The following is a 13,095-nucleotide window of genomic DNA, read 5'->3' on the forward strand; positions in this document are numbered from 1 at the left end:
TTAAGGTGATTGGCAAAAGAACCAAAGGTGACATGAGGAAAAACTTTTTTACGCAGTGAATGGTTATGATCTGGAATGCACTGCCCGAGGGGGTGGTGGAGGCAGATTCAATCATGGCCTTCAAAAGGGAGCTGGACAAGTACTTGAAGGGAAAAAATTTGAAGGGCTACGGGGATAGGGTTGGGAGTGGGATTAGCTGGATTGCTCTTGCATAGAGCCGGCATGGGCTTGATGGGCCGAATGGCCTCCTTCCGAGCTGTAACCTTTCTATGATTCTATGATACTGCTTGTGGGACCTTGCTGTGCGCAAATTGGCTGCCGTGTTTCGTACATTACAACAGTGACTACACTTCAAAAGTATTTCATTGGCTGGAAAGTGCTTTGGGACACCCTGAGGTCATGAACGGGGCTATAGAAATACAAATTCTTTCTTTCTTTTTCACCCCATTACCATTTCCAACTAGGATAGAGCTGGAGCAATAAATGGAGTTGTAAGGTAGTGTAAGTGAGCAATGGGATAATGGGAGCGTCAGCTTAGATTTTCTGGAGTGGGGATTGAACCCACAACCTTCTGACTCAGAGGTGAAAGTGCTACCACTAGAATTTAGGAACTAACGCAGAGTTTCCTTACAACAGAACCACCCACGTAAAAGGATTTGGGATGTGGAGGTAAGTGTGTGCCGCAGAACGGACTCTGTGCTGTGGGCCCACCTCCCCGCCCAGATTTCCGACATGCCTCCCTGCCACATGTAGCCAAATAGTTCCTCAATTATTGAATGAGTGTTGGTGCAGGTTCTGGGCTTACTGTCTTAAAGAACAATATTTTTTTCTCCCACATACTAATGGTAAGAGGATTCAGAGAATGTGACTTTAGCTCTCACATTCCTCACATATTTCCTGTCAGCGCCCACTGCTCCTTCCAGATTTTCTGGTCCTACAATCTCGTCAAATTCTTTATCCTTGAAGCAAGGATGAGTATCATTTTCATCAGCCTCTCCGTTTTAGAGAAAATTAGGTCACGTGGCAGTCAAATTCAGGAGCAGACAGAGAGCAAGGCGTCAGCTTTAGCTCAAATAGAACTGTCCGATTCAGAAAAGAATTTGCATAAAAGCTGAAACAAAAATGACCGACTATAAAATTGGAGGATGGAACTTTGATATTGGGCAACACTGTTGCCTTGGCTGAGATCGGTGATTAAACCTGGGACCCTCAGTAAGGGAACAGTGCTGAATCCCAGGCCCGGCTGTGGCAGCAGTTTGTGTTACAATAAGCTCATGTCCCGCTGCACTCTCAGTGTAACTACTTGTTTTCACGCCATAAGCAAGGCCACTGGATTTTAGAGAAAACGGACCGAATTGCAGAATATGACCTCAACGCACTGGTAACAACCCTGCAATCCAATGTTTAAAATGATAAAGGCAATTGATAGGATAGACATGGAGAAACTATTTCCTCTGGTGCGAGAATGCAGAACAAGGGGACACAATCTTAAAATTAGAGCTAGGTCATTTAGGAATGAAATCAGGAAGCACTTTTTCACACAAAGGGCAGTGGAAATCTGGAACTCTCACCTCCAAAAAGCTATTGAGTCTAGGTCAATTGAAAATTTCAAAACCGAGATCGATAGATTTTTGTTGGCTAAGGAGATGGAGCAAAGGTTGAGTTGAGGTGCAGAACAGCTATGATCTAATTGAATGGTAGAACAGGCTCAAGGGGCTGAATGGCCTACTCTTATTGTTATATTCTTTCCTATTGTTCCTATATTCATCAATCGATATCACTAAAAAAGATTATCTGATCGTTATCTCATTGCTGTTTGTGGGACCTTGACGTGCACAAATAGGCTCGAGGGGCTGAAGAGGTCCAAAGAGATTTAGGGGTCCATGTACGCAGATCACTAAAATGCAGTGATCAGGTACTAAAAATAATCAAAAAGGCTATTGGAATGTCAGCCTTTACAAGTAGAGGGCTAGAATATAAAGGGGAGGAAGTTTTACTACAGCGATACAAGGCCCTGGTTAGACCACATCTGGAGAACTGTGTACAGTTCTGGACACCGCACCTTAGGAAGGATATATTGGCCTTGGAAGTAGTGCAGCGCAGATTCACCAGAATGTCACCAGAGCGCCAAGGGTTAGATTATGAGGTGAGATTACATAAACTAGGCTTGTATTCCCTGGAATATAGAAGGTCAAGGGGTGATTTCATTGAGGCTTTTAGGATTTTGAAAGGAATTGATAGGGTAGAGAGAAACTTTTTCCGCTGCTGGGGGACAAGGGGACGTAACCTTAAAATCAGAGCCAGGCCATTCAGGAGAGAATTTAGGAAACACTTCTTCACACAAAGGGTGATGGCAGTGTGGAACTCTCTCCCACCAAAAACAGTAGATGCGATCTCAGTTAATAACTTTAAATCTGAGATCGATAGATTTTTGCTTGCCAAGGGTATTAAGGGATATGGAGCCAAGGTGGGTAAATCAAGTTAGGATACAGATCAGCCATGATCTCTTTGAATTGCGGAACAGGCTCGAGGGGCTGAATGGCCTACTCCTGTTCCTAGGGGCCATCATTTAGCAGACAACTTGACAGCGTGAGATTGTTAATAATTTCCCTACCTTTAAAGAATGCGAAAATAAACAGTGCTGCAGCATGCCCTGAATTTAAACAGCACATTGCAATGTCACAAATAAGAGTGTTTCCGGCCCTTAATTGTGTCACACTAAATCCGCCTCCGTTACAGTGCGGTGCTGTTATCACCTGTACATTGTGCATTGGGACCGACACACCCAGCTCTGCTGTGGTCTTGTCGTGAGTTTGAAAGGTGCTCTGAACCTGGGAAATGGGATGGTGGGGAGAGACTGAGAATGAGCGACTAGTATCTGCTCCTCTCCTCTCCCCTCGTGCTTTCTCCCCCACCTCTCCTGAAGGCACAGATTCTCGCTGGGGTTCAGAAAACCAACAGCACCGTGGCATCTCGCCTCAGGAGCTATTCTTCATGTGTGAGCCTACGCAATGAAGCTATTCGACTGCTGGGACATCACAAGAAACGTTGAGGCAGAAAACATGTCAACATTCAAAATTAGATAGGTCGATGGTAGAAAAGGGGGTTGAAGGGATATGTGATCAGGCTGGGTAAATGTGATTGGAGCTATTTGCTCATACGCAGGGTAAAGCCAACACGGACTGGTTGGCCCAAATGGCCTGGTTTCTGTGCTGTAATTTCTATGTATGAGCCTTAGCCTGACATTACCCGATATCCACGTAACTCAGCACAGACTAGGGATGAAACCTGGGCTGTTCCCGGTCTGTATGTCATCGAGTATATTAGGGTGGGGACGGTATCTCCTCACACTGCTGCATGGGATGGCCCATTGAAAGCTGGACAAAAAATGTGTCAGTGAGAATCCCGCTGAGCCATGTTAAAAACTCAGAGATAGCGCTGCCATGGGTTTGTAAATGGCACGTCACGTCTCAACCATGAGTGCATTTAATTATCTTCAAATGTTTAGAAAGTATAAATAATCAGAAGTGAGTAGCAGCTATTTCTGAAGTCACTGGAGTGGCAATTTGAAGTTATTAGTTTCGCCAGCATAATACATGTGCATTTCTCAAACTGTGTCTTTATAAACAGATAGCTGACGGGTAACAGTGTAACACATTGACATTTCTCACTGTAATGTCTCATCCGAATGCCTGGATCTCAATGACCGGGCACGGGTTAATCACGCACCCTGGTCCCAGTGCCTGTTTTCAGGGGGCAGGAGGCCCTCCAGACACATGCTGAAGAGGCAGTGGGAGGAAGTAGCATGTGAGGTGGATGCCAGGAGCATAGCTCCACGAACATGAATACAGAGCAGGAAAAAGTTCAATGATTTGACACGAGTGGTCAAGGTGAGTGAGTTCAACTATCAAGTGGCAAATCCTACCAACTGCACCACTAGCCTCATCCACTGGTCCATGCACTACACCCCCCATCACCCACCTACCAACAAACTCTTTCAATCAGTAAGCATCTCTTCAAATCAGATGCTGCATCTCACCCTCACATATTACCATTCTTGCAAGCTGCACACCCACAGCTCACAGGTCACACACACTGGCAGCTATTCAACCATGACAGCCACATCACCCAAGCATCTTGCAGGACACTCACCGACGCACTTTCCACTTTCTTACAGGAGAAGGTGGCGCATAACAGGAGGCAGCAAGTGGCAGTGGCTCCATGGAACATGAACCTGCTGTCCTCTCTCAGGATGACAGCATTCCTGTCCCACCCCTGCCACTCTGCCAGTGCCCTTGCTGTTGCCTGTCAGCTAGCCAGCCCACTCCCTATAGAGTATTGAAACTTTATTGTAGGAACATAGGAAAAGGAGTAGGCCATTTAGCCCCTCGAGCCTGTTCTGCCATTCAATGAGATCATGGCTGATCTGTGACCTAACTCCATATACCCGCCTTAGCCCCACATCCCTTAATACCTTTGGTTAACAAAAATCTATCAATCCCAGATTTAAAATTAACAATTGAGCTAGCATCAACTGCCGTTTGCGGAAGAGAGTTCCAAACTTCTACTACCTTTTGCATTTAGAAATGTTTCCCAACTTCACTCCTGAAAGTCCTGGCTCTAATTTTTAGACTATGTCCCCTAGTCCCAGTATTCAAGTATAGGAGACCTTCAAAGACAGGTACAAATGCATCAGTAGCCAGAAGCAATAATCAAGCAACTAACCTGTAACTCCTGCGATCCCTTTAAATTGTGCTGGTGGGGGAGGTCCTCCATGCCATTTAAGACCAGCGGTCCCTTTAAATCAGCACTGCCTTTACCAATATGGCGTCCTGTACATGTCGTGCCAGAAGTGTGCACACGCAACTCGGACCCCATTTTCGGGGCCTAGTAGTCTGCGTAGCGCCTACACAACGGGTGCTACACAGCCCAATTTAGCCCGCGGTATGCGCATACGGTGATGGTGGAGAGCAGCGCTCCCCCTGGTCGCGCACATTAGCAAATGGCGAGCAGTGACTCTAACATGTTAACTTGCCTTGAAGGTGGGAATCGTCCCAAGGCACTTCAGAGCAGAAAGGACTGTGAGCAGTCGTGGAAAAACTCGGGGCATGGTCGAAGAGATAGGTTTTAATGGAAGTTATGAAGGATGGGAGAGGTAGCAAGGCGCCCCGTGGTTATCGGTAAGTGTGAGGGGCAGACAGCTGAAAGCTTTGCCACTGATGGTGGAGCAGGGTGAGGATCCAAAGAAGGCGTCAGAGTGGGAGGAGCGGGAGTTGGCATCTCAGACTGTGGGAGTTTGCAGAGTTAGGGTCAGGCAAGGCCATTTGGGGATTTGTAAACAAGGACTAGGGTTTTGAATTCAATGCATGGGGGACTGGACAGATTCAAGGAACATGCTATTCTGAAAGCGTGCTCAGCTGGCTAATAGGGGTAGTGTGACATGCTTTGTTTTTTTGTTATGTTCCGAGGAACGTTACAAAGTAAGTTGAAATTCATTGTAATTGTCGTTCTGTTCATTCACATATCTGAAAAGTAAAGCAGTTGTTGATTTCTAGTCTCATTTGAATCAGTCCACCTTTCAGAAGCTAGGAGAAACATACGAACGAGACGACAGTATCCAGTTCACAAAACAGCGGTTTCATTGCTACGACTTCCCCTCTGTCGCTCACATTATCACATGACTAGGCATTGAGGAGTAAGGGGAAACGCCTGATCATAAGGGACGCAGATTCTGCTTACTGGACTGTGGAAAATCAGACAGGTTCTTTAATGGTTAAGTTGGGTAGAATTACTTTGAGGATTATGAATTGGTGCACAAAGTTCTATTGGATATTTGTGCTCATCGGTTAAACACAACACACTCCTGGCATTGGGGAGCTCCAGGCCATTTATGAATGAAATCAGGAACTGCCTTTTTACACAAAGGGTAGTGAAAATCTGGAACTCTCTCCCCAAAAGGATGTCAATGCTGGGGGTCAACTGGGGCTTTCAAGATTGAGATTGATAGATTTTTGTTAAGTAAGGATATCAAGACATATGCAGCAAAGGCAGGTAAATGAAATTGATATACAGGTCAGCCATGATTGAATAGAATAACAGAACTGGCTTGAGGGGCTGAATGGCCTACCTCTGTTCCTATGTTTTTAACTGGGAAGTGGGTTGAAACTATCTCTCAGGATCTTCATAAAGAACCTCCTCCACTGCTCCATTTTGAATGAAAGACATCAGGTTTTATCCCTGCTATATCTGTTGGATCTTTCACTCTCTGGATTCCAATAGATTTCCAGTCCTTGAGGTATCTCTCCCAACATCCTTAAGATATGCTCCCTGAAAATCCATATGCATACGGGGAGGGTGAGGGTAAGCACCGGTTTTTGCGAGGTTAACTGCGGAGCGGCGCAAATCGTCCGGCAACTTGTGGCAATTCGCAACTCATGGGGTATCTCCCTCGCCACAAATTGCTGGGTTGTTTACGCACCAATAACGGCGTGCGCATCTAACTCGCCATTAATTTCCCAGCAAATTCTGAACCCATGTCTGAAAGAAGACGACAGGTTAATGTCTCAGGTCCCAATCCCCAACATCAACATGTCTTTTCTCTTTTCAGATGCTGTGCTTTTCCAGCAATTTCGGTCCATGGTTTTAGGTTTCCAGCATTTATCGGTACAGAGCGGCCACAGCTGAGCAATAAAGCAGGTGTAGATGGGCGTCTTAATGCTGTGACTATGAACTTTCTCTGGTTTGGACCATTGTTAAAATCCTTTGATATTCGAGCTCTATTTCTAGCTTCTATTAATATTTCACCCAAGTAAATGAGATACTGGTGGCAACAATTCACTACGTGGACAGCTGGGCGGTGTCAGTTGCACACGCCCGCACTTAATCACAGTCTTTGAGGGCAAGATACCACAGCTATCATCGGTCACGGGTACACATAGAAAGAAAGAAGAAAGAATTTGCATCTATATAGCTCCTTTCACAAACTCAGGGCGTCCCAAAGTGCTTTACAGCCAATGAAGTACTTTTTGAAGTATAATCACTGTACTAATGTAGGAAACGCGACAGCCAATTTGTGCAGAGCAAGGTTCCACAAACAGCAGTATGATAATGACTAGATAATTTGTTTTAGTGATGTTGGTTGAGGGATAAATATTGTTTTTCTTTGAATAGTACCATGGGATCTTTTACATCCACCTGAGAGGGCAGACGGGGCCTCGGTTTAATGACTCATCCAAAAGGCATCACCTCCCTCAGTACTACACTGGGAGGGTCAGCCTGGATTTCATGCTAAAGTCTCTGGAGTGGGACTTGAACCAACAACCTTTGTAACTCAGAGGCAAGGTGCTACCCACTGAGCCACAGCTGACATACATGGGGACATATAGGCAGAGGTATATGTTTTAGATCTCAGTAACAAGAAATATACAGCATTCCTGGCAGCATTCCTCTTAAAAAAAAAACAAACAAAGTGGGTGTGGTTCAAGAACAGCTCATGCAACAATTGGTATCGTGCCCCGTAATAGAAAGGAAATCACCTGGCCCATCCCTAAAGTTAAGCAACTTTAAAAAGGAGCTCCAACAAATATTTAGCAACTGCGTCGAAACACCATTAGATCTTGGAGTACCGTGCACAGTTCTGGTCTCCATATTATAGAAAGGAAAAAGAGGCATTGGAGAGGATGCAAAAAAGATTCACAAGGATGATCATAGAAACATAGAAAGTTACGGCATAGAAGGAGGCCATTCGGCCCATCATGTCTGTGTTGGCCTAAAAAGAGCTATCCAGCCTAATCCCACTTTCCAGCACTTGGTCTGTAGTCCTGTAGGTTACGGCACTTCAAGTGCACATCCAAGTACTTTTTTAAATGAGTTGAGGGTTTCTGCCTCCACCACCCTTTCAGGCAGTGAGTTCCAGACCCCCACCACCCTCTAGGTGAAAAAATTTCTCCTCAGCTCCCCTCTAATCCTTCTACCAATTACTTTAAATCTATGCCCCCTGGTCACTGACGCCTCTGCTAAGAGAAATAGGTCCTCCCTATCCACTCTATCTAGTCCTGTCATAATTTTATATACCTCAATTAAATCTCCCCTCAGCCTTCCTCTGTTCCAAATAACATAACCCCAGCCTATCCAATCTTTTCTCATAGCTAAAATTCTTCAGCCCTGGCAACATCCTCGTAAATCTCCTCTGTACCCTCTCTAGTGCAATCACAGCTTTCCTGTAATGTGGTGACCAGAACTGTATGCAGTACACAAGCTGTGGCCTAACCAGTGTTTTATACAGTTCTAGCATAACCTCCCTGCTCTTATATTCTATGCCTCGGCTAAGGAATGTATCCCATATGCCTTTTTAACCTCCTTATGTACCCGTCCTGCCACCTTCAGGGATCTGTGGACATGCACTCCAAGGTCCCTTTGTTCTTCTACATCTCTCAGTATCCTCCCATTTATTGCTCCCTTGCCTTGTTTGCCCTCCCCAAATCCATCGCCTCACACTTCTCTGGACTGAATTCCATTTACCACTTTTCTGCCCACCTGACCAGTCCATTGATATCCTTCTGCAATCTACAGCTTTCCTCCTCACTATCAACCACATGGCCAATTTTTGTATCATCTGCAAACTTCTTGATCAAGCCCCTAACATTCAAGTCCAAATCATTAATAAATACCACAAAAAGCAAGGGACTTAGTACTGAGCCTTGAAGGACCCCACTGGAAACAGCCTTCCAGTTGCAAAAACATCCGTCAACCATTACCCTTTGCTTCCTGTCACTAAGTAAATTTTGGATCCAACTAGCCACTTTCCCTTGGATCCCATGGGCTTTTACTTTTTTGACCAGTCTGCCATATGGGAACTTATCAAAAGCCTTGCTAAAATCCACGTAGACTACATCAAATGTGTTATCCTCATTCACCCGCCTTGTTATCTCCTCAAAAAATTCAATCAAGTTAGTCAGACACGACCTTCCCTTAACAAATCCATGCTGACTGTCCTTGATTAATGACGTCTTTCTAAATGACGATTTATGCTGTCCCTCAGAATTGATTCCAATAATTTGCCCACCAGTGAGGTTAGACTGACTATCCTATAATTACTCGGTCTATCTCTTTCTCCCTTTTTAAACAACAGTACAATGTTAGCAGTCCTCCAATCCTCCGGCACCATGCCTGTAGCCAGGTAGGATCAAAAAATGGTCAGAGCCTCCACTATTTTGTCCCCGCTTCTCTTAACAGCCTGGGATACATTTCATACAGGCTTGGCGATTTACCTACTTTCAAAGATGATAAACCCCTTAATACTCCTTGATACCAGAGCTGAGAGGATTTTTTTTTAATTCATTCATGGGATGTGGGCGTCGCTGGCGAGGCCGGCACTTATTGCCCATCCCTAATTGCCCTTGAGAAGGTGGTGGTGAGCCGCCTTCTTGAACCGCTACAGTCCGTGTGGTGAAGGTTCTCCCACAGTGCTGTTAGGAAGGGAGTTCCAGGATTTTGACCCAGCGACGATGAAGGAACGGCGATATATTTCCAAGTTGGGACGGTGTGTGACTTGGAGGGGAACGTGCAGGTGGTGTTGTTCCCATGTGCCTGCTGCTCTTGTCCTTCTAGGTGGTAGAGGTCACAGGTTTGGGAAGTGCTGTTGAAGAAGCCTTGGCGAGTTGCTGCAGTGCATCCTGTGGATGGTACACACTGCAGCCACGGTGCACCGGTGGTGAAGGGAGTGAATGTTTAGGGTGGTGGATGGGGTGCCAATCAAGTGGGCTGCTTTGTCCTGGATGGTGTCGAGCTTCTTCAGTGTTGTTGGAGCTGCACTCATCCAAACAAGTGGAGAGTATTCCATCACACTCCTGATCTAGAAAAGAGAAGACTGAGGGGTGACCTGATAGAGGTCTTTAAGATAATTTAAGTGTTTAATAGGGTAGATGTAGAGAAAATGTTTCCATTTGTGGGGGAGTCCAAAACTAGAGGTCATAAATATAAAATAGTCGCTAATAAATCAACTAGGGAATTCAGGGGAAACTTCTTTACCCAAAGAGTGGCAAGAATGTGGAACGCAAGGAGTAGTTGAGGCAAATAGCATAGATGCATTTAAGGGGAAACTAGAACAGCACGGGAAAGAAAGTAATAGAAGGTTATGCTGATAGGATTAGATGAAGTAGGGAGCGAGGAGGCTCATGTGGAGCATAAACACCGGCATAGACCAGTTGGGCTGAATGGCCTGTTTCTATGCTGTAGTTTTGATGTAACTCGATGTAACTCAAAATGAAGCCAGCTACACCTCTGCAAGTTGTTCAACTAACACAATGATGGTGGTGCAACTATTCCCAAGGACGTCTGAAAAAGAACTTGTACTTATAAAGTACCTTTCACGACCTCAGGACGTCCTATAGTGCTTTACAGTCAAGGAAGTACTTTTCTGAAGTGTAGTCACTGTTGTAATGTATGAAAAGCAGCAAATTGCACACAGCAAGGTCCCATAAACAGCAATGTGATAATGGCCAGAAAATCTGTTTTTAGTGATGTTGGTTGAGAGATAGATATTGTCCAGGACACCAAGGATACCTTCGTATAGTACCATGGGACCTTTTACGTCCACCTAACAGAGCAGATGGGGCTTCGGTTTAACATCTTGCCAGCAAGAAGGAGCTCAGATTGGGAGCCAATGTTGGGTCAGCGAGCACAGGAGTGATGGGTCAACGGGACTGGGTGCAAGTTAGGACACGGGCAGCAGAGTTTTGGATGAGCTCAAGTTTAGGGAGTTTTTTTAAAAAATAAGACATTTTATTTAAATATTAAAATCCACTCCAAACAGACCGCAGTGCATTTGCTCAACATCCTTTTCCCTCCCCAAGATAAAATAAATCTCTTCCAGAAAGAAACGAAGCTATTTTAAAATAGTCACAAAATGGACATTAGCTACTATAACTACTAAATTCTCGTCCGTCAGCTCAGCAGTGACGCTGGGGCCGAATGAATTCATTCCACCGTTGTCGGTTCTGAACTAGCCTGGCCGTTTCAGTCACCTGTATCCCTTTCTGTGACAAGTCATCAAGGACGTTAGCTACATGTTCTTTTAAAAATACACGGCATCAGAAATATGTTTCCAAGAATAGCAATCGAGCACATGGCCAAAGGCATCAGACTGTGCTGGCAAGTCAGGTACTTACTGCACAATACTGCTGTAAAAAATAAAGCCTGGAAGGTCTTTAGGAATTGTTCAACCCTGCAACGGGTATCAGCTGGCACAGAAAGTCACACTTGTCACCGTTAGATTCTTCTTAAAGTCCCTGAGCACAAATGAATGCAATAATACTGTGGTCTGTGTTCTAAAAATGTTCTAGGCTTCATACTGGTCAGACGGATCAACAATTCCTGGGTTTACCCTACAGAAGCTAGGAACTGTGGAGGAGCAGAGAGATTTAGGGGTCCAGATCCAGAAATCACCAAAAACTAGTGGACAGGTACAAAAAAAGTGAAAAAGGCTAGTGGAATTTTAGCCTTTATCTCAAGGGGGCTGGAATACAAATGGGTAGAAGTTATGTTAGTTATGTAAAGCTCTGGTTAGACCCCATCTGGAGTACTGCGTTCAGTTCTGGGCACCACACCACAGGAAGGATATATTGGCCTCGGAGGGGGTCCCGGGCCAAAAGGGTTAAATTATGAGGGCTGTTTGCATAGACTGGGCTTGTATTCCGTTGAGTATCGAAGATTAAGGGTGATCTAACTGAGGTGTTTAAGAGAGAAGCTATTTCCTCTGGTGAGGGGAGGGTGTTCAGAACAATAACCTTAAAATTAAATCCAAGTCGTTCAGGGGTGATGTCAGGAAACACTTCTTCACACATATGGTAGTGGGAATCTGGAACTCTCTCCCCCAAAAAGCTGTTGAGGCTGGGGGTCAATTGAAAATTTCAAAACGGAGATTGATAGATTTTTGTTAGGTATGGGTATTAAGGGATATTGAATCAAGGCGGGTAAATGGAGTTAAGATACAGATCAGCCATGATCTAATTAAATGGCCTACACATGTTCCTACCAGAGGCTTTATTGTGGCCACACCCATGGATATGGGTTACTCGGATCAGGTTGAAGTCATAGAAATAAAAGTAAAAGATGGCGGCTGTGGAAATTCCACCTTGCACATTAAAGGAAGGGAAAAATAAAACCTCTGAAAAAAAGGCAAATATGGGCATCGGAATGTAGCGCTGACTGCATCTCAACTAGCAACACGGACCCAGACAAAGGTGAAGGCAAGAATGTCAATGAAATTCCAGACTGAAATTTCAAAAATCAATCTTCGTTCACCATCTTGGTAAAAGCTTTTAACTGTCGGGAAATAGCCATTTGAAGTAGGAAATGGGGAATGTAACAGTACTTTTTGGGGTGATACCATTTGCACAGAGCATGGGAAAGGAATTCACCCATCACGTACAGCAGAAACATCTCAAAAAGGGACATCACCCCTGCTGTCCTCCCCATTGCTAACCCGAGTTCATCCTTGCAGTTAATTTGACTTTGAAAAAACATCATCGCAGCATCAAAGACACAGAGGAGCAGAGAGGGGCCGAAGTGTTTTGGGGGCGGGATGAGGCGGAAACAACACAAGCAAATTCATACCCAATTCCTTTTGTTTTGATTTTTAAGCTATTCTAACTTCCTGTTGCCTTTATTACTGTATTTTGTATCTTGCATTGCAGTCACCCAAAATGGGCTCTGCTAAAGGGGCCAGTTAGGTGTGAAAGTAAAGCATTTTTTCCATACAAAGGGTAATGGAAATCTGGAACTAGCTCCGTCAAAAGAAGGAACTTGCATTTCTATAGTGCCTTTCAGGACATCCCAAAGCACTTTACAGCCATTGAAGTACTTTTGATATGTCGTCACTATTGTGATGTAGAGAATGTGGCAGCCAATTTGCGCACAGCAAGGCCCCTCAAATAGCAATGAAATAAATGACCAGGCCGGTCACCTGTTTTTAGGTGTTGGTTGAGGGATAAATGTTGGCCAGGTCACTGGGATAATTCCTCTGCTCTTCATCGAATAGTGCCATGGGATCTTTTACATCCACCTGAGAGCAGATGGGGCCTCGGTTTAACGTCT

Source organism: Heptranchias perlo, chromosome 23, assembly GCF_035084215.1.
Source record: "Heptranchias perlo isolate sHepPer1 chromosome 23, sHepPer1.hap1, whole genome shotgun sequence".
In the NCBI taxonomy this organism is placed as follows: domain Eukaryota; kingdom Metazoa; phylum Chordata; class Chondrichthyes; order Hexanchiformes; family Hexanchidae; genus Heptranchias; species Heptranchias perlo.